At 33.9% G+C, this 27,033-nt stretch overlaps 1 protein-coding gene across 1 annotated transcript in view; it reads left to right on the forward strand.

The window, feature by feature from the left end:
• Positions 1–27,033, forward strand: part of MDGA2 (MAM domain containing glycosylphosphatidylinositol anchor 2) — an 845,496-nt gene that overhangs the window by 558,388 nt on the left and 260,075 nt on the right. The window lies entirely within an intron of this gene.

A 27,033-nucleotide genomic window follows, 5' to 3' on the forward strand; every position in this document is an offset into this window, starting at 1 on the left:
AAAGTTTCTCATGATGGATGATTATAATGGAAGCAAAACATAATTGATTATATTGAGATTAACTTTTGTGATTTTGTGAACATGAATTATGGTGGTTTGTTACCTGTTACTATCCAAATTCTTAGAAATATGCTACTTAACCAAAAGCATGCTCTATTCAAAATATTGCAGGGTGTTAGATACAAATCTAGACACTAGAAAATGGGCTACCTGCTACAAAATCATGGGCCATACAATATTTAGTAATTGCAGGATGTGCCATTATTTTGTGTATCACTACAAAGTAAAACATAACACCACTTAAGCTACCACAGTATTTTCTTATGAAATAGAATGTTGCTGGAAGAAGTCTTTCAGATCTGTTTATACTTAGGCTTTCTTTTAAACCATATACCACTCATTAGTAAATGTAAAAAGGAAAATAAAGAAAAATAACTTACTTAAATTATTCTTAATACTTCACACTAAGAACCAATGCAACTGTTTTAATCCCAGTCTTTGATGACTATGGTTTTCTACCCAATGCCTTTCTCATTAAGAATGTTTATAATTCATAATTATAGAGAAATATTATCTCTGATTTTCTTCCAAACCGTATCACCACAGCTGTGCCCTTCTAATAGTAGTCATAGAAGGGTATTGAACATAAGGTACATTCTGATTTTAGAGATATTTGAATGTGAACATAAATAAGGGTTTTAAAACTAATGGAATGTGATCTTTATTTCAGTTGATTTTATAAATTTCTACTGGACAACCACCATAGTCTGACAACTCAGCAAATCTGTAAGGGATACATAGGGGTAACTACAAAGATCGGTGACTAAATCCCTACCCTCAAAGGGGTTTACAATTCTGAAGGAAGATAAGAATACAAAGGGATAATATATAGTAATAAATAAAAAGACAGGGTCCCTGAATGTAAGTATCTTAACCTTCCTAACTTCCATACCAGTATCAGTGAAATGGGACTGCTCTAAGCCTTGTCTCAGTGAGTTACCAGATTCTGTTCTTCTGCCACCTCAGTTTTCAAGAAAAAAGAACAGAACCGTACAAATCACCCATGTTTATTATTTCTGCTTTTAATTTGTTTACCTCTAAACACACGCTTTCTCAAATAGCCATGAAATAATTCTACCAAATCTTGCTACGAAAATTGAGATTAAAGTATTGCCAAACTATTTTTAAGACTCATGGATGGAATGGAGAACCTTTCATTCCATTATTTTATAGTGAATAGGAATTCACTAGAGAAAAGTGATGCTTTAAATGTCGTTTGACCAGAAGATTATCTGCAATTGCATTGAATTCCTATACAACCTGCAGAATATCTAGCATAAAATATCTTGTGTTGCTCAGGTGCCCTCCATATGGGACTAACAAGCCACAGTCCATACATGCTCAGGAAGCGATCTGCTCTCTCCCATTCTGTCTAGCAATTTTCATCGTGTTCTTACAAAGCACAGTTTCCAACTTTGACAGGAATAACCTAAAAAAAAATCATGTAACCGAAAAATGTATTTCCCCAATTTATTATCTTTATGCCTTTAATTTAGCTGAAGCATACATTTGCATCACCGTATTATATTACCAGTGAGACCTCTCAGCAGTGGCATTCACATCATTCATAAAATCGAGTTTGTATAAAATGTTACTGAATATAGAAATAGCCTTGGTTAACGGGTCCTAGATTGCATGTGGGGAGAGAAACTGCTGCTATAATGTGAGGCATCTGATTTCTGCCACAAAGGCCAAGGAATTCAGTTAAAGAAAATGGTTCTCTTTTTATTATATCAAAGAAATTATTTTCAAGTCTTCTTAATTTGTAGACCTCTATAGCATCTCAGATTAGTGGTGTTATGGATATAGTAAAAATAGAACCCTAGGTTTATTCCCCCCCCATTCTTATCTGTAATTAAATCGAAATCCATAGACCAGGTTTTCTCTCCAGGGATATTTTGTGCATAGAATTCCCATTACAATTTGAGAATATTCATAATGGAAAAAAATCAGAACATAGGGGGCAGACAGGAATAAAACTCTGGACAAACATTTCTGAATTTGTCATTTGATATTTTTAAATAGGAAACACTTTAAATAATGTAGACAATACTTCATGTAGAAAGCAAGCTCAAATCTGAAGAGCACTCTTGTATGTTTTAATATTTTGTTAGGCATTTAGAAATAGAGCTGCAATGCCTTGTCTTAGGATTCTTCAAGAAATTGTAGTGATTGAGCCGTATTTCTCCCAAGTCAGGAGAAAAGTAGCATGACCTGGACTCAGTGCTTTCCAAACTCCTGTTCAGTATGTCATTTCCACATTTCTCATCTGTCATGAATTGAACCACTGTGCTGAACAAGCATGGTTCATAACGTGATCAAGACATTATTGTATTTTAGTTTCCTGTGGTCTCTTAAAATTTTATTCAGTGGCTTAATCTTTCCTGTTTCAGGAAGACAAGTCAGGCATAGCCCATGACATTTATGCTCATTATTAGAAATAGAGAGTCTTACAGTACATTCAAATCACAAGCATGGATTTAGTTCAATGTTTTTGGACGCATGATCCAACATTGTAGTAAAACTCCACACCTGATTTAATGTAAAGTTTCTCTCCTGCCCAGCTTGGGTGCACACTGGGCTAGAGACCTGCAGTGGGAAAGCAGAGTTGGTGGTATGGTTGGCTTCTTTCTCTTGGTCTGTGGATCCTCCACTGTCCTGCCCACCCTCTCCACCCATGATCTGATTGCCAGGTTCTGACAGCCCTAGCTTGGGGTGGAGTAGAGAGGTCTTCTCTATATAAAACATTTTTCTTTTTTATGTGGCATCTTATTGGGCTCTTGGGAGATTCCTCTATCTAGATGAGTGTACATCCATGTATATCAAGGATTGAGTCCTAGTGATGGCATCTCCCGAGAGTCCCTTTAAGTGCCATGTTCTCTGAGTACAAGCTGTCATGCAGTGTCCTTTCCCCTTTCTGCTGAAGGCTTCTCTCTTTCCTCCAAGCAGCCTACTAAACAGAGCCTACAACAAGCCTCTCCTTCCTTGTGACTCTAATCTGTTTAGTGGAAATGCTTACTGGGAAACTGTGTGAGAGTGCACAAATTCCAGTGTGGTCGCCTCTGTCCTGTTGCCACACAGGTTTGGGCTTCCCCGGGTAGATCAGGTACATTTTCAAAGAAAATATTTCAGAGCTCCAGCTGGTCCCACAGAAAGCTCCCCAGCAGGACTGAGATGAAATAGACAGGCTCCCCTCCTGCCATCTTGATCCACATTGGCTCTGTCTTCAAACTGTACTCTGAATCTGGTTATGTCTTGCCAAGTTCACTATTACCACCTTTGTGTAAACTATCAGTATATCTCCTGTAGTTGATTGAAATAGTCTTTTCCTTAATCTTTCTGCTCTGGCTCCATTTTTAGAAGACCCTCTTTTATCCACTTATGAGATGGGGTAGACTAGGCTGCTAACAGAACCATACATATAATTATGTGAAAAAAGAACACTTTAGATTTTTCTCATGAAAGAGTTCAGGTGTTTCCTAGTTGATAATGCTGGTGATGGCGTTGTGTGTGTGATTGGTGTGTGTGTGTGTGTGTGTGTGTGTGTGTGTGTGTGAGATCAGTGTGTGTGTGATCAGTGTGTGTGTGGGTATGGAGAGTCTTTTCCATTCACTTATTCAGACACCTAGGTTGATGGTGTCTCAGCCATCTTCCGTCTGGGTTCTAAGGTTTTTCTGAGTGTTACATCCATCCCTATCAGCTGGAAGTGGGAAGGAACTTAAATGAGCACACATAGGAGATCTTTTATGGGTCAGAAAAGTGTTAGTTTTACTCACATCCTAATGGTCATCATTGGCACACAGTCATACCCAATGACATGAAAGTTGGGAAACATATTCTTACTGTGTGCTCAAGAATAAGAGGGTATGGATTTTGTCAGCAGGTAGCCATCTCAGTTACATTCATATAGGAGCCATTTCAATCACTTTGAAAATCAGATTGAAATGATCTCATCCTCCTGATGAAAACTCTTCCCATGGCTTCCATCTCACCTAAAATGGAAGTCAAATTTCTCCTCATCATTTCATGTCCCTCTATTCTTTATCTACTATACCTTAGACACATTATTCTATATCTATAAAATAGCTGCTTAGAGCTATTTTATACATATTTCTTTATTTATTGTCTGAATCTTGCATGGGGACTGTGGGGATGAAGAATTTATCCATTGTCATTTAGTGATGTATCCCTAGAACTTAGAACATTACTCAACATATAGTAGATGCTCAATAAATACATGTTGAGTAAATGGATCTCTTTAACAACTTTACTGGCTTATAATAAGCATTCCTTCCAGACATCTATCTCTCTCTGATATCCTAGTTATGTACTAAATGATATTAAGCTAAATTAAGAAACTTTATATACATATTAAATCATACTAAACTTCTGTGCGATATAACAATATGAAAGGTCATATTGTTCTGATTATTTACTGGTGTGTAATAAACCACCCCCAAACAGTAGCTCAAAACTGAAGCTGTCATTTGTTTTGCTCACAAATCTGGGGGTTCAGAGTCTTAGCTAAAAAATTCAGGTTCTCGTATAATTGTACTCAGGAAGCAGGTAGGGCTGGAATCGTCTTCAAGGCTTTTCATTTAGGTATCTGTTGCTAAACTAAAAAGTTTAAACAGGTGAATTCTTTAGGTTAGTCTCTGTCTCTGTCATTGACTCTCAATAGTCTCTTTACATTGTTTCTCCAAATGGCAGGCTCACAGTAGCCAGACTTCTACTGGATCCCAGGGCAAAGATCCAAAGAACTGTGTGGATTCTTTTAACCTGGGCTCTGAGGTCATGCAGTGTCATATCTGCATTCTATTCAAGGTGACTGACTGAGTCACCCATGTGCCCGGTCTACTCTTATTATTATGTTTACATAAAGATTTACAAACAGCTTAGTTATATATGTTTATTTTATTAAAGCTTATATTGTCCTCCTTGGTAGATGAAGTCAAATTTACTCCACTCAAAAAGAGATGCACCAACTGGTAGTAGTGCTTTAAAGTCAATACTTGCTAATATCCAGAAAATAAGCCCCTTATTCAACTAACATTATTTTTTAAATTATTTAATCAGTTTTTTTGAAGGCATTTTATGTATTTTTGGTTTTTGTTTGTTTGTTTGTTTGTTTAGATTTTGGTTTTTGGTTTTATTTTGTATATCCCATAGTTGTAAAATAGGGCTAAAACAATGATATTAATTTGAAATCTTCACTCTTCTTTATCCTATTGTTTTTGGGGTTTTCTTAATTAAATTTTTTAATTTAAATTCAATTTAGTTAACATATGTTGTATTATTTCTTTCAGGGGTAGAATTTAATGATTCATTAGTTGCATATAACACCCAGTGCCCATTACATCCAGTGCCCTCCTTAATGTCCATTACTCAATTACCCCATCCCCCATCCCCCTCCTCTCCAGCAACTCTGTTTATTTCCTATAGTTAAGAGTGGTAAATGCTGTCCAATTTCCCAGAGGGGATCAAAGAGAGGCATGTCAAATAATCTACAGACGTGTTTTTTAAAAGGCATCACAATATGTGTTGTACTCCACAAACCATGTTCTTCACGTCAAATCCCATGTTGCCTCAAGATCACTTATGCCTCTTATTTTGTTCCCATTTTCTCCTTAATTTCATCAGCCCCTATCTTGAACCCTTAGCCTCTACTAAGTGACACTGTAAACTTTTTTTTTTAAATTTTAGAAATAGTTCAGACCATTTTTTTTGTTGGCTATTATCTCAGATTTCTAATATGGAAAGAGAAAAATTGTCAATATTGAAATAAATTTAACCTTTATGGAGGAAGTCAATATGTATTCAGTGAGGCATGAATTTACACTTCTCTAACTTTGCAGTAATATACTGTAACCTCCAGGAACATCATAACCCCCTGTACTGAAAAGTATTGATTTAACTAACTCTAGTGTGTCCACATGAAACGACTGAATTCTCTCTAAAAATCTGAATTGTGGTATCAAATGTATTTGTTCAGAACTCACTTACTGGAAATATATCAAATATTAGCACTCCTAACATTACTAAAGGATATTTAGGCTTATTACAAAAAAAAAGTATAATTCTAAAATTCTAGGAGAAAAAAATATATACAGTTGAATATATCAGTTCCACGTAGGTAATAGTGATAGTTAATACTGATGGAACATTTACAATGTACCAAACTACCAGGCACACTGTGTACATTAACTTTTCAATCATTCCAAAATATTTATGAGGTAAAAAAATGTTATGATTCCCATTTTAAAGAAAAGTAAAATTAATGAAGGACTAGTTAAGTAACTTTCCCCAGACAAGCCTTATCTAAGCAGCAAAGCTGAGATTCAAAACCCAGACAGTATGGTTCCAGGGCCACTGGCTTAACCAGGGTACTATAGTGCCTTACAAAATTTAGTCAACTTTTAAAAAATATGCAATCCACTCCCTAGTTCCCAAACTGAGCTGACTAATGACCTTTATTATTTCCTGTGATTTTTGCCTTGCCAGAGACTTACTAGGGATTCTTTCTTAAATATATAATCATTTTTAACTGGAGGAAATTCTGTCTTCATTAGTCAGCACTTTCTCCTGTGGTAATGGTGGGCATACTTCCAAGTTCTAACCAAAAGAGTGTTTATAGTTTATAATTTTCTAAATGATACTGCATTGTGAAGGACTTAGCATGACTCCTTTACTTTCACTGGCTGTTTTACAAATTAATGTCTAAGAATTTTAAGAATTTCTATTACTTAGAAGAGACCAATTGAATCACAGAAGACAAAGATACAAAATAATTGCATGAATAAAGCATAAAATATAAACAAGGACTAGAACAAGTAACCTATACTTTAAAAAGTATGTTCATTGTTTTTGTCAAAAGATCTATCTCAAGCCATTGATCAGAAAGTTCGTCAGAATTGACAATTTTCTAGAAATAATTGATTAAATTTAGCTTTCAGTATATTTTTAAAAGTATGTTATTTGTGGATTTTCAATAACAAGGTCATTGTACTTCTCAAGCATTTAATCAAATTAAATTTCCATTTATCAACAGTTTTCTTCCATGATCTTTTATTAATAAAAACTATAACAATAAGACCTGAAATTATAAAAAACCATCTTTAACATTCTCCAAAAGCAAAGCTGTCGGCTGTGTGCAGGTGTCCCAATTATTCATGTAGATTAAATGCTCTATTTCTGTTTTCCCAATTTAATATTCTGTAGTAATTACCTCTCCCCAAAACACCAGAGAGAATTTTATTATATTATGTTTTATAGCTCTGAAATGGTTTCATTATTATTTAAAAAAAATTAATCTGGGCTATACAAAATATGAAAATTATCAAATTCAGTAATTCTCATCTGAATACAGATAGCTCAGTTTCTTTTCATAAATAGGATATATCTAACTTAAATTTGTTCATTGAAATAACATGAGGAATTATCATAAAATATAATTTCAAGTAAAAGAAGTTTATCTAGATACCACCTTCTCTTACTATTTTTAAAGATTTTATTTATTTATTTGAGAGAGAGGGAGCGTGCATTCACGCACATGAGTCTGGGGAAGGGCAGAGGGACAAGCTGACTCCGTGCTTAGTGCAGAGCCTGACTCAGGCTGGATCCCCAAGACCCTGAGGTCATGACCTGAGCCAAGCCCAGATAATTTAACTGACCGAGTGACTCAGGTGCCCCACCTGCTCTTATTATTATGTTTACATAAAGATCTACAGACAGCTTAGTTATATATGTTTTATTTTATTAAAGCTTATATTGTCCTCCTTGGTAGATGAAGTCATATTTAGCTCCACTCGAAAAGAGATCTGCCAACTGGTAGTAGTGCTGTAAAAGTCAATACTTGCTAATATCCAGAAAATAAGCGCCTTATTCAACTAACATTATTTTAAAAATTATTTAATCAGTTTCTCTGAAGGCATTTTATGTATTTTTTTTTTTTTGGTTTTTGGTTTTATTTTGTATACCCTATAGTTGTAAAATAGGGCTAAAACAATAATATTAATTTGAAATCTCCTAATTCGGTCTTCTTTATCCTATTGTTTTTGGGGTTTTCTTAATTAAATTTTTAATTTAAATTCAACTTAGTTAACATTTACTATAGTATTTCTTTCAGGGGTTGAATTTAATGATTCATCAGTTGCATGTAACAACCAATACCCATTACATCCAGTGCCCTCCTTAATGCCCATCACCCAGTTACCCCATCCTCCCTACCTCACTCCTCTCCAGCAACTGTTTTTTACAGTTAAAAGTCTCTTAGAGTTTGCCTCCCTCTCTGTTTTCATCTCATTTTATTTTTCCTTCCCTTCCCCTATGTTCATCTGTTTTGTTTCTTAAATTGCACATATGAGTGAAGTTGAGTTGTTAATTTTAGCTATTCTGACCAGTATGAGGTGGTATCTCATTGTGGTTTTCATTTGCATTTCCCTGATGATGAGTGATGGTCAGCATCTTTTCATGTGCCTGTTGGACATTTGTATGTCTTCTTTGGAGAAGTGTCTGCTCATGTTGTCTGCCCATTTCTAGACTGGATTTTTTGGTTTTTTGGGTGTTGAGTTTGATATGTTCCATATTGATTTTGGATACTAGCCCTTTATCTGATATGCTATTTGTGAATATCTTCTCCCACTCCATAGATTTTCTTTTAGTTTTGTTCATTGTTTCCTTTGCTGTGCAAAGGTTTTCTATCCTGATGAAATCCCAATAGTTCACTTTTGTTTTGTCCTATTGTTATGACAGGTATTATTTCTCAAGTCTACTGACTCACCTCACTGAGTTCGTGTGGGTTAAATAGTCTGTAGGCAGTGTGATTTAAGGAAAGAGATCTGTGATATGGTTCTGGCTTTCCTTAAATTAGATATCAGATCATGAGTATATAAACAGACCTCTGCTTACTTTTCTCTACAACCAAGAAATTGCAGTAAATTAACTCTAAGATACTTTTGCTCTAACCATCTATGGTTCAATTTTGCCAAAATGCACCTTAACCTATACCCATTTCTTGTCTTAATCATTCTTTATTTCTCTTTACAAAATTACCCACAGAAATACATGAGTACCAATACATGGCTCTACAGATTTACACATATTAACACAAACATTAAGGAACCATTAAACTTTAAAACAAAATTCTATTTTCTATATATTTTTTTTGGTTCCTTACCACAGGATATTAAACCTAGATCAATGTGAACAATGCTTTCCGTAGGTATTTAGAAAATTTCTGCTCTAACCTGTATCTGTGTCAGTTGCTATGAAGGACAGGAAGAGGAACGAGTGTGGTCACTGAAACCACAGAGTCTTACACTTACAGGGAGAAAAGTATCAGGCATAGATCCTAAGAAAGACCATAACCACAATAGAAGCATGGGCATGAACTGTTGGAACCTCAGATGAAGAAACAGTTGATTCTGATTCGGGAGAAACAGGAAATTCCACAGAAGAAGGTGACATATAAAGTGGTCTTTGAAAAATGAGAATCTTTACATATTTGTCTCTTTTCTTTGCTGCCCAGAATGGGGATGTTAACTAGCTTTTTGAATTTACTCTTATTTTCTTATTCATGAAATGTTAGACACTGTTGATAAACTTTTAAAGAAAAATCTATATTTAATTTCCCCCTTTTATAATAGGATATTTTCAGAAACTAATTTATACATCTTATTTTATGATTTTAAAATGATGCTTAAAAGTTAATTTTTTGCAGTCTTGACTTGCATGAGATTTTACATGCAATTTTTAATTGAATTGGTCAACTTGCCAAATTTTGCTTACTTTGTTTTTGTTTCCCTTTGAATTCTGTCTTAAATACTTCCAAAACCAGTGCTCTCTTTAAATTCTTCAGCAAATTTCTAAATAGAATCAATCAAACCTAGTTCTTAAATTATTTCTCTCCAGACTCCATAAGATATCTTCATTTTAGCTTTCAAAGAATCTTTTCTTCTTCTTCTTTTCTTTACTCTTTTGCTTCAACAGATATATTTATCTGAAAATTGTGTTGTGCCTGTAAATGAATCAACCCAGAAATTCAAGTTCCTCTTAACCAGAATTCATCTGTTAATTCAAGTGTTAATGACTAATAAGTGAAAATTTATCCATGGAGAAGTCAATAAATGTATTCCCTAACTATTTAATTAATTTTCAGAATCACAAAATTGGGAAAATACTTTAAAAACCTTTCATTTACTTTTTAATTATAGAAGGTTTAAGTCGTATAAACATTAGGATTAGTCTTTCCATGTTTTCTATAACTTATGCCCCATATAACTTTATTTACTTAACATGCATAGAGCTAATACAATTCACATTTGAGTTTCAGCTATGATAGAATGGATGAGGCAAACCCATTGCAAAAAAAAAAAAAAAAAAAAAAGAGGGAGAGAGAGAGTGGTATCATTTTATTTACCTGCTTAGGTCAGTGGTTCTCAACAGGAGGCAGTTTTTCCTTTTAAGGGATATTTGGCAGTTTATTGAGACATTCTTGATTGTTTTGACTGTAGGTGGTACTGACCTTTGGGTATCTAAAAGGTAGAAGCCAGAAATGCTGCTGAGCACTGACAGCTTCCACAGAAAAATAATTATCTTGTACAAAATGTCAATAGTGTTCCTTTCAAGGGTGCCTGGGTGGCTCATTTGGTTAGGTGTCTGACTCTTGATTTTGGCTCAGATCATGATCTCAGAGCTGTGGCCTCAAACCCCATATCAGGCTCCAAGCTGGGTGTGGAGCCTGCTTGGGATTCTCTCTCTCCTTCTCCCTCTGTCCCATTTCTCTCCCCCCCCCCCACAAACAAAACAAAAATAGTGCTGCTGTTCACAAACTCTGCCTAGATAAAAGTTTCCTTTAAAACCAATTTAAAAGGTACATAAAACTATTCACATGCACACACAACAAAATAAAAACAAAAAAACCCCACAATTCAAAAAAGCACTGTACATTCTGATACAATATTAATGTCAGAGTGTAACGATTTTTGACATTCATCTCAGCGTTTCAGATGTCAGTACTTCTTAACCTGACATTCGACTCATTCTGTGAGTCATCTTGGGAAAAGGCTGCATGGGCAGTCCTTACCGGGGACTTCCTCTTCTCTGTGGCCCATCTTTATCAGCTCCTATCTTCTGGGTTTTAATGATCTCTCTCTCTCAGCTTCAATTATTCACCTAATCCATTTCTTAAGACTCTTCTGAATGAAGCTCTGTACTCTCTTTGGTAACATTTCTCACCTGATTTGTTAGTTTTTCAATGTGTTTTCTAATTTTTGAAACCTAATTTTTTTTTAGATATGAAAATTTTCTTTTTTTTAAATAATTATTTTTATGAACATATAATTATTATTTGTCCCAGGGGTACAGGTCTGTGAATCGCCGGGCTTACATATTTCACAGCATTCACCATATGACATATCATCCCCAGTGTCCATAACCCAACCACCCTCTCCTTAGCCCCCCCACCTCCAGCAACCCTCAGTTTGTTTTGTGAGTTTAAGAGTCTCTTATGGTTTATCTCCCTCCCAATCCCATCTTGTTGAAACCTGTTTTTTTGCTATGACAGTAAGAGCTCTGTTTTAGGCTTCTAAAACATGCTTTCTCCCCCATGTCATCCATTGAGCCCCATGGAGTCGATGAACACAATATTGTCATTTATGGCGCTCCCGATTCCTATAGTCTTCATGTTTCTCATAGCACTAGAAGACATCTTATCAGGTTATCTAAGACGTGAAACCAACATAATGGAAAATGAAATAATAGGTATTTATGTTGCATTTATCAATTTCCTTCCTAAAATTTCTCCTAATTATCCTGGTGTGTGTGTGTGTGTGTGTGTGTGTGATCTAAAGAAGATGAAAAATGTCATATTATAGCTCCTTTGTATAGTACAAGTCAAATGCTAACTTTCTTTACAGAAAATTGTTTTGAAGGATTGTTTCTAGTGTAGCACATTTCATTTCCTTTCACAGTGACTATCAATTTCTTCTAACAGAAATAGAAAAACTCAAAAGGGAGGCATGTAACAGATTGCAGTTGGTCTATTAATATAGAAGTTTATTTGGTGGGAGTGCTCAGAGACATAAATGATGATACTCACTTAGATAGCAAGGTTCTTATTCAGTAGTTTATTTCTCTCACAGTATTGGAAGTCTAGACTCAGTGTCCCCATGATTTCGTTATCAGTTTTAATACTTGATTATCATATAATGCCCCCTGCTTGCTGATGATATAATTTGAGAATATTAAATCACTATCTTAAAAATGCAGTATAAGATATTAATTAATTTTAACCTATAAAATGTAACAAATTGTGGAAGTTATAAGTATATAGCTTAATGAACTTTCAAAGAGTGAGCATATGTGTGTCATCAGCACCCAAATTGAGAAGCAAAGAATTAATAGCTGTCAAGCTTTCCTCTTGCCCTTACTCCACAGCCTCACTGTAATGTGACCTCTATTCTGACTTTGAACTTCTCAGACTACTTTTGTTCTTTTAAATTTTATATAAAAGGAACTATACAGTGGAATTTGTGTCTAGATTTCTGTCCCAATATTGTATTTGTGAGATTCATATGCTGCTGTGTGTACCCAGAGCCTTTTTATTTTCATTATAATATAATGTTCCCCTGGATACATATAACAAAATTATTTTATTTGACTATTTATGAACATTTATTTCCAGTTTGATAACTTTATGTGATAGTTATACTCAGAATATTTTTGTGCCAATCTTTTAGTGAATATACAAATGCATTTCTATTGGACATAAACCTAAGAATTATAGGGTAAGAGAAGGTTACTATCTAATATCAAATTTTCCAATGTACACTTCTACAAGCATTCCTTTTGTTCTACATCTTTGTCAACATTTGATAGTGTCTGTATTTTTAATTAATTAATTAATTAATTGATTAATTTTAACCCCTCTATTGGTACTATGGAATCATACTGTGTTTTAAATTACATTTGTCTTATGATGGATGAGTTGAGCAACTCTTCAAATGGTTTTTGACCATTTGATTATCTTTTTGACTATTACTTTTTCAAGTCTTTGGCCGATTTCACCTCCCACTCCCCCGCCCCATATACCCCTTTTGGGTTATGTTTTTTTCTTCTCTATTTGTAGAGTTCTTTGTATATTCTGAAATATCACTTACTGAATATATTTATTGAAAAATATTTCCTCCTACTTTATGGCTTGTCATAATCAATGTCGTCCTATCATGCATCAAAGTCTTCATTTTGATGCAGTCTAAACTATCAAAAAAAATTTAAGATTAGTGTATTTTATACCCCACTTAAGAAACCTTTTCCTAACCCCAGCTAATAAAAATATACTCATCTGTTTTCTGCTATAAGTTTGTTTACTTATAATATTTAACCCTTAATTCCTTTCGAAATGATTTTTATATGTAGTTTGAGGTAGGCATAAGGTAATTTTTTTTTTCAATTTCCATGTCTGGTTGACTCATCACCACCTACTGAATTGACCGTTCCTTCCCATTACACTGCAATATCACCCTTTTCATGCATAAAACTATCAAATATATGTGGCCCTGTTTCTGGACCCATTTTGATTCTATTGGTTTTTGTTTATACTTACACTAATATTACTGTATCTTAATTACTATAACATTATATTAAACTTTAAAAAATCTGGCTTTTCTTTCTTCTTTTTCAAGATTGCCTTGGCTATTCTTGGCCCTTTGTGTTTCCACACACGTTTTCTGGGCAGCTTATTAATGTTCACCCTGCCACCAAAGAAAAAACTGCTGAAAATTTTATTTGGATTGAATATAATATGCAAATATTCCAGTCTATCAACATTATCTATCCCTTCATTTACTTCTCATCTTTAATTTTTTTCAAAAAAGTATGTGATTTTCAGGGAATGGTCTTAAACATTTGTTAGACTTATTTTTAGTACTTGATAGTTTTATTGTTCTTGGTAATGTAAATAGTATCATTTTAAAAATTCCACTTCCTATTTATCTTATGCTGGTATATAGTAATGTAAATGATTTTGTATATTGACCTTGTATTATTCAACTTTACTAAATTCACTTATTGATTATAATGACGTCTTAGATTCTTTTGAATTTTCTAAATACAGAATCATGTTGGCTTCAGATAATGAAAGATGTATTTCTTCCTTTAATCCTTACATATTTTATATTTGTTTCCTTATGTGGTTTATTGCCAAAGCCATATAAATTACATGTGTAATAGGAGTAGAATATCATGTATCTTCTTTTTCTCCTGTCTCCAGGGGAAAGTTTTAAGTACTCCACCATTAAATATAATATTTACTGCTGGCATTTTAATTATATTCTTCTATTTATAATTAGCTAAGAATTTTTAATGAGTGCTAAATGCTGTCAAGTAATTGAATCATGCTGATAAACACAAGAAAAGAGGAATGGAGAAACAAAGAATATATGAGACATAGAAATCAGACCCAAAGGAGAAGAAAGAAAATAATTTTAAAAGGGCATATGTCAATGAAATATTAAAAAAGCAACAAAACTAAAAAATCCAAAAATATATTCCTGGATGACAAGTTGATAAATTCTTAAAAGGGCTGATCAAGAAAACAATAGATAAAATATGTTGCTAACATCAGGAATGAAAGAGGTGGCATTACTGTAGAATTTACAAATTTAAAAAGACAATGAGGGAGTTTAATGAAAAACTTTTTGCCAGTATGGGTTTATTGAAAAGCATAATTCATCAAAATTAACGTAAGAATTTTTTTAAAATTCATATTCATTATTCATCTTTTAGATATTCGTCATTTAAAATTATCTAAAACAGAAAACATGGCCTATTGACTTCACTAGTGAAATCTATTAAATATATAGGAATAAATAATGTCAATCCTATATACACACAAACAAAATTCATAAAGTCAAAAAAGAGAAAGCACTTCCCAACTCCTATTACAAGCCACCATAACCCTAGTAGTAAAAGAAGGCAGTAATATATTACAAGAAATGAAAATTAAATGCTAGTAGCCTTCATAATCAGATATAAAAATCTGAACAAAGTATTTTCAAATCAATTCCACCAATATATAAACAGGATAATACAGAGTTATCTAGTGGATTGTATCCAAGAAATGCATATTTGTTTAATATTCAAATAGCAGTTGGTACAATTACTACCTTAACAAATTAAAATGAAAAATAATATTTCAATTAATATAGAAAAAATTGGTAGAATTTAACATCAATTTTAGAAATAGAAGGGGATGGTCAATGTAATAAAACACAACTACAAAAACCTACAGCTAAGATAATTCCCAATAACAAAATACTTGCCTTCTGAAGACTGTCAACAAGGGAATGATGTTCATTCTCAGTGCATCTAGTCAACATTATACCTTCTGCAGTTTCCATTGGGAAATAAGACAAGAAAAAGAACTAAAACCCAGTAGATTTAAATGAAGTGAAACTGTCATTATTCTCTGATGACATATTCTTAATAAATCTATAAAAACAAAACTTACCATAAGACATTGAGTTTCATAAAATATTAAAAAATTCTATTTATCAAAAGGCACCATTAAGAAAATAAGCCAGAAATTAGAAAAAATTACTCTCATCCCATAAGCATGCGAATAACTTATAACCTGATTATTAATAACTCCTGCAATTCAATAATAAAACAAAAAACTTATATTTAAAAATAGGGGGATATTTGAATAGATATTTACATATGAATGGATACTAAACACATGAAAGGTGTAAACTACACTTCAGTACCAAAAAGGTAATAAAAAAGCCAAGTCAGCAAACACTTTTTTTTTTTTTTTTTTTGCTATGTTAAGTTTATGTGAAATCTGTGTTACTTTCTCCTTCATTATTTAGAAAAAATTTTTCAGAAGAAGCCTTCAGGCTTATAGATTGCTTTGTACAGAGATTTTCAATTACAGATTGAATTTCTTTGATAAATACAGTTGTACTGAAAATCTGTTTTTTTTTTAATTTATTTGACAGAGAGAGACAAATATCATAAGTAGGCAGAGAGCAGAAGCAGGCTCCCTGCTGAGCAGAGAGCCCAATGCGGGGCTAGATCCCAGGACCCTGAGATCATGACCTGAGTCGAAGGCAGAGGCTTAACCCACTGAGCCACCCAGGTGCCCCCAAAATCACTTTTTCAAGGTTTTTTTTTCCCCCATGTTTCTTAAATTGTCAAGTTTATTGGTATAAAATTCCTCTAATTAACGTCATTATCTTTTTATTTTTTTAAATTTATTTTTGGTTCAGTGGTGTGCTAGTAAACTAGTTTTCTGGGGGAAAAAATGGCTTGATTTATAATACCTACCAATTTCCATGTTGTGTACAATCAGACCATGGCCAATTTCAGGTTGTGTAGTTGGGAACACATGCACAAAGTTTGTTGTTACGAGCAGGTATGAGGTAGTTCCAATACGCTTCTGTTGTAATCTCTGATAATACCATGATATTGCTAATATATGTCTTCTTCACTCTTTTTTATTTGATTTTCCTTGGTTAGTTTTGCTTAAGGTCACCCCATGTCGCTAGCTTTAAAAAACCAATTTTCTGTGTTTTTAAAATTTATATATTTCTTTTTTAAGATTTTATTTATTTATTTGAGAGAGAGAGAGCGCACGCAAGCGGAGGAATGGCAGAGTGAGAGGGAGAACCAACCCCCGCTGAGCAACAAGACAGATGTGGGGCTCAGGCTTGCCCCTGATATCATGATCTGAGCCAAAGGCAGAGGCTTAACCAACTGAGCCACCCAGGCCCCCCAATTTTCAATTTTTTAAAATTTCTTTTATATTTTTTTAGTTTTCTCTGTCATGTAGACACTTAATAATAATAATCATTTAATTTAATAATTTCTGCCCTTATTTCTTTTCTTCTATATCTTTAGATTTAAAATTATAGTTTCCAACTTCTTATTGGATTGGATTATTGATTTAACCTTCTCTATTTTTTCTGATATAGGGTTTTTAGGCTATAAATCTTTCTTTAAAGATAGTATTAGCTATATCCCATGAGTTTTGATATGTAATATTTTTATTATCATTTAGATTGAAATACTTTCTAATTTCAACTGTGATTTTTTTTTCTTTGATCCAATGGTTACTGAAAATAGTATTGCTCAAGTTCTAAAAAACCTGAGGTTTTTAATTTATATTTTTATTATTGATTCTAGATTAATTTCATTATTGATCAGAGTTCATATTCTTAATTACTTTTATTTTTATTTTAGGATTCAGTATGTGGAACATTTCTGCTACTCTTTTTTTTCTTTTTTTTTTTTTGCATTCCTGAGGTGGGAGCATACATGATTGTATGAGACTTGAAACTTGAAACTTCATCTTTTCTGTTGTATGTATCTCAGTGGAATCAATTTCCCTTTCAGCACTTCTCTAACTGTGTGCCACATTTTGAAATGTTTTGTTTTTATTTTCATTCAGTTCGATGTGTTTTTCATTTCCCTCGGTATTTCCTCCTTGACCCATGAGTTATTTAGAAGTACGTTTTCCAGTTTCCAGGACCTTGGAGATTTTCCTGTTATCTTTCTGTTACTGATTTCTAGTTTGATTCTGTATGGTTTGTGAACTCATTCTGGATGACTTCAGTTCTTTTAAATATATTTAGATTTGTTTTACAAGTAGGATATATCTTCCTTGGTATGTTCCATGGGCATTTGAGAAAATGTCCGCTCTGCTATAAATGTCACTTTGATCTTCTTGGTTGTTGGAGTTCTTCAATGTCCTTGATGATCTGCTATCTACTAGTTTTACCAATTTTAAGGAAGGGGTGTCAGAGTCCCTCACTATAATTATGGATTTGTCTATTTCAGTTTTCACTTCACTAATTTGGCTGCTCTTTTTTTTGTTAGTTGTTTTGTTTTGGGGAGGGGTTGGTATATACATTTAGAACTGCTCTAGCTTCTTGGTGGCTTGATCTATTCATAATGTCTGTCTCTGAATTTGGCAATTTTCTTTGCTGTGAAGTTCACTTCATCTGATATTGGCATGCTCTCTCCTGTTTATCATTGATTGATGTTTGCATGATAATTTTTTTTACTTTTAATCTACCTATATCATTATTTTTAAATGAGTTTCTCATAGACAAAAAATAGTTGAGTTGCTTTTTTAATTCACTGTGTCAATCTGTGTTTTAATGAATGTATTTATACCATTTACATGGAATGCAGTTATTGAAATGTTAAAAGTTTAAGTAGGCCAGTTACCTTTTGTTTTCTGTTTGTTCTGTTTTTTTTTTCTTTTTTATTAATTTATTTTATTCCTGCCTCCCTGTGGGTTATTTGAACATGAGAAACTCTTACTTGCTGGAATATGGAGTAGATGTACTTTTCCTTCTTCTTTCCACTAGCTATAACTCAACTTTTTTTTTTTTTTAAGACTTTATTTATTTTTTTGACAGACAGAGATCACAAGTAGGCAGAGAGGCAGGCGGGGGGGAGGGGAGTTGCGGTGAGAAGCAGGTTCCCCACTGAGCAGAGAGCCCGATGTGGGGCTCGATCCCAGGACCCTGAGATCATGACCTGAGCTGAAGGCAGAGGCTTTAACCCACTGAGCCACTCAGGCGCCCCTAACTCAACTTTTAAAGTCATTTTAATTTAATTAAATCTGTACTGTTTTTTGTTTTGTTTTTTTTTTTTTTTTTACTATATCTCTTTGTGTGGTTTTGTTTTATTTTGTCTTCCTGGCTATTTTTCTAAAAACTTTGTTTGCTTTGTTTTTGTTTTTTTAATCTTTAGATATTTAAATAGTTTTCTTACTGTGTGCTTAGATACAGGTTTTCTATGTTTATCCTGCTTGAATTTTTCTAAGCTTTCTGAATCTGTGGGTTTTATAGTTTTTTTTTCTTTACTTTTTCCCTTTTCTCCTCGCCTTCATTGGTTTCACTTATACTTAATGTTAGACCTTTCACTGAGTTTCATGTATCTTTTATACTTTGTTCTTTTTTCTTCTCTCCCTCTGTGTTTCAGAATTTTTATTTTCCTATCTTTTAGCTCACCAGTCCTGTATTCTGTTGTTTTGACTCTACTATTAAACATAATTAATATGCTCTTCGTTCCATTTATTGTATTTTCATTTGCAAAATTTATGTTGTTTTTAGTTTTATAGATTCCAGTTATCTGGTGAAACTTTCCATCTTTTTATTTAGCTTTCCCCACTGTTTTATCTTATTTTGTTGATCATTTCAGTCATAACTATTTTATGTTTTTATCTAAGAACTCCAGTGTCTTAGTCAACTGTGATATATATATATTTTTTTTTATTTTAACATTGTCCTGTCTCTTGACAAACCTTATCTTCTTATTGGTTGCCAATTATTTTATATTAAGAATTGGCTTAAAATTATGTTATGTTTCTTCAGAAATATTTCTTCCTTTAAAAAAAATAGTTTTATTGCCTCAATTCAGTCAGATACTGAGCATATTCAAGGCTGGGCTCATAACGCTCTGTCCTCTATTTGCCCCACTCTAGAGCATGGATTTTCAGAGCTTCCAACTAAGTACTCTAGGATATTCACTGGGGTTTTTTGCTTGGATCTTCAGCCCCCTACTACAGATAAGTGACTTGAAAGAAAAGTGGCTATAGTATGTTAGCTCACCTTCTTTGTTTTTCTCTTCTCTGGGATTTTGAACCCTCAAGTTCAGGTTACTGGAGCAGATATCTGATGCTTTCAAAAAGGACTTTTAAGAAATCTTACTGTCTTTTCTAATTTTTGCTTATGGGAGTGATGGTCATCCAACAGTGACCCCAGTAAAGTCAAAAACAGAAAGCTGATTCAATACACTTTTAATAAAAATGTATTTATAGTAATATAGGCTCACTTTGTATTTGAGAAACATTTGAAAAATAATGATAGAACACAGAAAACTCAAAAATTATGAGCAAGTAAAATAGAAAATAGCCAAGTAGCTTAGATTTTTCCATCATAAAGTTGATGCTCTTTAAGTTCCTCCTGTTAAAGATAGCTTTTGTTACCTTTTTATTTTTAAGGAGCAAAAATGAGGTAGGTATTCCTGAAATAAAATGGTTGAATTACACATATTATAAAAAATGTAATAGAATACACTAAGATTTGCAATCTGATGTATTTACATGATAAAGATGCTAACAGTAGCATAATTTTATAATATAATGATCAACAACACAGAAATAATAATTGACAAATGGCTCAATCAGCAAATAATGAAAAACTTAAATTGAGCAATAAATTCACAGTTCTTTCTTTCCTAATTGGATATGTCTTAATTGCAGACACTGTGCAGTGAAAATAATATGTTAATAGATATGTATTTTTCCAGTGACAATTTAAGAACCATTCATCGTTACCAGTTATTATAGTATAGCATTATGTGTAATTCAATCATTTTATTTCAGGAACACCTCATTTCCAAAAATAGGTTCATAATGATAGTCCTGTGCTGAATAGACTCTAATGTTTTGGGTTTTGTTTTGTTTTTCTTTTTTTCCCAAAAGCACTTTGTGTCCAAATTCTCTGATTTTCCTGACCCTGCAGGAAAAACCCAAGTGCACAAATTAGAGATTTGATTAGATTACTTATTCTTGAATAATATATTCTTTTCTGAACATTGATACAATAATTTGTAAGAACTGGGAGAGTTGTGAGGTAAAATGTAAACCAGAAACAAATATTGTTCCAAAAGCAAAACAACAATGTTAACAACAACAACAAACAGACCACACAAGTGAGGGCCTGGTCAACAGCCTTAAGTGCAGTAGGTGAGAAGGTCAGCAAGGAAGGAAACTGGGCAGTGACACCACTGCTATACTGGAACACAGAGGAGGGGGAGCAGAAGCCAGATGTCAGCAGATTATGGGAGGACCTGACATTTGAGAAACAAAGGTTGTGAAGATGGACCAATTGAAATTGACAGTGAATATGAGAAGTAGGAGTGAAAGATTCTTTTTAAAATGACAGAGATGAGCATTTGTGAAAGGTTGACTAAGGTAATCAGTGGCAAGGGGGATGTTGAAAATTGAAGAGAGAAAGGGACAGAGGGCACACTGCAGCAAGAGAGATCCAGGCCCAGATCTAGGCACAGTGAGGGCAGAACCTCATCCTGAGAGGGATGGGAAAGAGTAAGAAGAGGTAGAACCACGGATAAGCTTTGTCTCATTTGGGAAGGCATCTCAGTCATTTATACCGAACGCTATTTCTTTTTCTCAGTGAAGAGGCCATAGCTTTTGCTGAAATTGGGAGATGGGTTCAGATGGGAGTTGAGGGTAATAACAGATTTTGGAGAATGGATAAGAGCATGGGAAAGGGTGGGAGCATAAGCCATTGCTAAGCAACAGAGATTGTAACATTTTAAATGTTCTTTAGAAATGCCATGTTCTTAATTACTGTTCATTAATAACAATCACAGTATCATTCAAAACTAACCCTTAATTATTCATTATAACATGTTGTTGATTCTACTTCTTTTTCTTTTTTTTTTTTTTAAGATTTTATTTATTTATTTGACAGAGATTACAAGTAGGCAGAGAGGCAGGCAGAGAGGCAGGCAAGGGAAGCAGACTCCCCAATGAGCAGAGAGCCCGATGTGGGGCTCAATCCCAGGATCCTGGGATCATGACCCAAGCCGAAAGCAGAGGCCTTAACCGACTGAGCCACCCAGGTGCCCTTCTACTTATTTTTCTAGAATGATTGAATTTAACCGAAGTATTGGTTATTGTAATTCTTACAATGTAATAACAAGATATGCCTGGTGACCATAATTCCAAGTGGATCAGTCTCTCTACCTTTTAAGTAATGTGTTTCGTACTATTTCTTTCAGAAAAATCAAGTCAAATTGTAATTATATGTAACTCAGTAAGTCTTGAGGGAAAATAAATAATAATATGAAAATAAGCTGTATCTCCCTCAAGATTCCAATGCACATTTATAGAAAAGTATTTTTTATTTATTTTTTAAATTATGTTAGTCACCATACGGTACATCATTAGTTTTTGATGTAGTGTTCCATGATTCATTGTTTGCATATAACACCCAGTACACCATGCAGTCTGTGCCCTCCTTAATCCCCATCATGCATCCCGCAACCTTTCTCCCCCTTAAAACAGTTTGTTTCTCAGAGTCCATAGTCTCTCATGTTTTGTCTCCCCCTCTGATTTCCGCTCCCTTCATTTTTCCCTTCCTTCTCCTAATGTCTTCCATACTAAATGAAACAAGTCAAGCAGAGAAAGTCAATTATAATATGGTTTCACTTATTTGTGAAACATAAGAAGAGTATTTTTAAATTGATAGTCTCAAGTGGTTTTCTCATTGAAGTAAAACTCTTCCAAAGTTTCTGTGGAAGAAAAATAATCTGGTCCCATGTCCCCAAATGAACTAGTGGCTATATAAATAGAACAGACATCTCTTCAACTGAAATCATTGAATTAAACATAAGTGCAATATAAATCAAGCTATTTTTACTACTGTTAGTCTGTAGCATATTCAGCTTTGTTTCAGAATCATGGTTCTGTATATGATGACAGACCAGGTCCCTCTAATAACTAAATTGTGCAAATGATACTCAGTAAGTATCTATTTAATTGAATTAGACAAAGTGTTAACCTTCACCTTACTATAATTCCTTTATTCTGTTTTATTGAATTCCAGGTGAACTATAAGTAGAAATTATGAGGAAAAACAACTGACCTAAATTGTACAGTATTTGACAGCATTCTTTTTTTTTCTTTCTTCTTCTTTTTTTTTTTTTTTGTCATCACAGCCTAAAACTACTTACTAACTGCATTATTATGGACATTTGGATTCAGTAAATGTTTTCTGTAGTAAAACTGAGTGCAAAGGGACAGATAACTTGACTGTCTTTGTCACAAAACTTTACTATTAAAGTAATGTTATAAGAAATTATCTATATTTTATATATATCATTTGCCTGCATTCCAATATTATTTTATGCCAGCTTCTATCTCAAGTAATATTTGGAAAAAAAGATATACTTAATAAAAACAATATCATGTAATATATTCTGCTATCTAAAAGGTTAAAGTAAGTAATGAAATTTCATCAATGCTTGGATTCTTCTCAATTCAGCAAACAGAAACTAAGTTGTTTGGAGAATTAGTAGCTTGTTCATCTCTCAACATATTAGTGATATCTTACCAACATAATTTTTCATCATTTATTTTGTTTATTTGTGTCTTCTTTAAGTGGCTAAAAAAAATCATCCAAACAATCTACAAATTATGGAGGGTCCTTCATTAAGGAAGTTTTATGTCAAGTGAAGATTAAGTAACTGTCAGAAAGGTCTGTTCATGGATATCAAAAGGTGATCAAATATTAGTGACTGCCTGTAGAACTATGTCCTAAATGATTTTAAGGTATTATCCAGACTGGATAAGGATAGTTCAAACTAATGTATGATAATAGCCATAGGTGTATTAAGAAGTAGAGATACAAATGTCACATAATTGCCATGCTGAGTAATCAGTATAATTTTTTTCAAAAATTTACTTTTAAGAGATTATGTTATTACCCCAGGAAAAATATGTGAGTGAACTTCTCTAAGGTTTTACTTTAATAACTTCCCTGGATATGTAGGTTGTGAGCTGTGGTGTCCTAACATTTAAATTAGATTTGTATTTTAAATATTCGATACGGATGTCTTCTTTTATATGTTGCCATTATAAGGAGTTTGTGTCTTCAATACTCTAAACTAATTTAGGGTAAACTTGTACTTATCAGTGAACTTTAACCCGCACAGTTTTTCATGGGAGGTTTTCTTGCTTTGGCTGACTGTTGAAGTGTAGGACTTTGTGGTTAACTGTCAGTATAGATAAGTTGCCTTGTGGTTACATGTCAGTATGATCTCAAAGTTATTGCTGCTCAATCCCTTTCAGAATCTTAATTCAGAATATCAAATATATGGAGGAATTCACGTAAGGAATGTTTCTCAACTATTTATTTAGATTAGTAGTCCTCATCTATCTGATTCTCATGAATCAGAATCCTTGTTGCAACCTAGATATGCACATCCCCAAACTGCCCCCTAAGGTATAACTTACTTGGAATCAGAGGTGGTTGTGCTCAGATTTTGTGACTCTGATGTTTACCTTCAGTAGGGAGCCACTGGCCTCAACGCACTCAAATCTGTCCCTGAAATGATGTATCATATATTGCCTCATCCTTCACATATTAAACCCCCTTCCCTGAATTCCCCTTGGCCTGATGTTTTAGGTATGTACCGACTATTTTTTAAAAATAGATAGCCTTCTAAAATTATTCCTTGTTTGTTTCAAGAAAATGTTCAACGATATTACTCATTGTTCTAACCCGTACCCTTTTTGTGATGACCATTCTCAGGGGTGGTTATACTTCCCCTGTACAGCTATTTTGTTTTTACTATAAAGATACTATCAATTTTACAACTGGCCAATTTTTCTCATTGTTTTTGGCTGCTATAGTGTTTAATCTCTGGCTTCCTTCTATCAAATAAATATTTAGAAGTTTAAATTGTATTTATTTTCCCCATCAGCTTCACTTCTGGCTTTCTTATTTTCCTAACTTGACTTTAACTTGGCTTCTTTGTTTCTTATTGTTTTTACTGGAAGAAACAATATATTAACAACAAATATTGAAAGTCTCTTAAATCCTTCTGAGAATATGGCAGGATATAAATAAATGAGCAGCAGCCTCTGACTTATGTTAAGTCTTATTACGTAAACAGTACAAAGTGACATCACTCATGTATAGCAATCATAGAGCCCTCCCAAAAATGACGAAAAAATGAGAACCAAAGAAAAGGAAAAAATAACAAAAATGTGACTATGAAAAGAGAGAACACAACTGTACATGTATGATAAAGCCCATGCACATCTTTGATAAAAGATTTTTTTTTGTTAGAAAGTAACAAAACGTGGGCTTCTGGGTGGCTCAGTCAGTTAAGCATCTGCCTTCAACTCAGGTCATGATAATGATTTTTCTATTTTTTATGATTTTCAAAGGGTCATAATAATTCGGTTTAGTTTAATATGAGAAGAAGCATCCAGAGATGTAAAACACAAACTCCATTGTTGTCCCTAGCTACCAATTTTAAAATTGTGGGTATAAATGACAAAAAATTAGTTGCTTTTTAAATTCATTTATCAAAGGTCTTAAGAAAAAAAAATTGGCAAAACTAAATACATTTGTTCAAGTCAGTATTAGCTGATAACAATCAATATGGTAACTGCTTGGAAAGAGCTCCAGATATATCCCCAGTGGATGAAAAATGTTACATCTTTGTCTATTTGATCTGTTCTTCCCTACTATTAACATAAGTATAAGACATGTAGAAGACAGAGTGCTCAGAAAGACAGCAATATCACATACCTCTGTGTTCCAGAAGCTTGTAAGTCCCCAAAATACAAAATAGTGTGAAAACAACTATGTGGAAGAGGGTTTTCTGACAGATATGGAAAAATGACAGTTTTTCTATCTAATTGCATGAATCGGGGAAAGTATTATGAAAGCAGTAACATTGGATCAGGGCTTAGGTGACTGGGTTGGACTTGGACACAGCATAGAGAAGATGCCCATACCAAGGGAATGCAGTAGTAATGGCAGATTGTGTGGGCTGCAGTAACAAAAGACAAAGGGGAAAAGATGGTTTCTATAGAAGAAGGTGTCATTAATGGGGGGAGAGCGCAGAATCCAGATATTCTTTAAAGCAGGAATACAAGTAGTTTAAAAGGCACTTAGGCTCTAAAATGCTGCATCACATTGAAACCTAGCAAGGTAACTGGAAATAAACAATAGTAACTCAGAGAGTTTGGGCCAGAGGGTTTTACTAAGGTGGCATCAGTGCTGAGTCAAAAACAGTGGATGTAAGAATGAGCTGTGAAGTGATAGTGTAGACAGAGAAGAGAAAAACGAGAGCCCAGATTTGGACAGAGGAAGTAGGGAGAAAGTCTGTTTGAGAGCTAGAAATAAAAGATCAGGACAAGTTAGACATAGCCAATGCTGCAGGGAGGGTGGGCTGAACTGCAACCCTTTGGAATATATCTTTGCTGGCAATTGTTAAAATTCTGGTACTGGTGGGACTCAAAACTAATTTGAAAGTGGTTAAGGGTGAGTGGCTTATATGTTAATGTTTTGATAATGAGAAAGGGAAAGGAAGTCAATAATAAGTAGCTCCAGGATATAAAGTTGAGGGAAAGCTTTCCATATTAGTTGTTGTTGCTGTGTTTTAATTAATGAGGAGATTATGATCATGTTTATAGATGCATGGGAAGAACCTCCTTGTGAGACAGAATTTAAGAGAAAAACAGAGGAGAAAGTGGGAGCTGTGTGATACTCCACGCAGAGCTGGAACTGAGATCAGGAGCACAATTTAAGACGTGAACCTTGAAAGGAGGACCAAATTTGCGCCCTGAGAGACTGGAGGGGAATGGAAATGAGTGGTTAAAGTACATTTTGTGGACTCATGAGGGGATTTGCTTGAATCAGCGAAAGATGAATTAGAAACAATTGATGGTACAGTGAAAACCTCAGTTCCACATACTCATGATGGAATCTACTATCTGAAATGACTTTTCATCATCCTCAAGCCTATCTTCTTCTTCCTTAATTCTCAGGACTTCCCTGCCTTCTCCACAGTAACTAGTTGTGTATGTGTGTATGTTTGTTTTAAAGTATTCCCTTCCATAATAGCTAGTACTCTAAACCCTTGTTTTTATTGCACTATAAATACAATTTATTTCTATGCTTTTCTCCACCACTAGGCTTTCCATCTCTGTACCTTTGACAGCAAGCCTTGTTAGAGATACATTGTGAGTCAGGTAGCAGCTGGCATCCACTGTTTATTGACTCTGTGTTGGCATCAGCATACTCAGAGCATCATGGTTCAATTTTATTATCTCCGTTTTTCGGATTTGGGAGACTGAGTTAATTGCATAAGGTCACATTTAATAACTGATGAAGTCATATTAGAACCTAGGCAGTC

This window comes from Neovison vison, chromosome 13 (genome assembly GCF_020171115.1).
Source record: "Neovison vison isolate M4711 chromosome 13, ASM_NN_V1, whole genome shotgun sequence".
Classification (NCBI taxonomy): Eukaryota; Metazoa; Chordata; class Mammalia; order Carnivora; family Mustelidae; genus Neogale; species Neogale vison.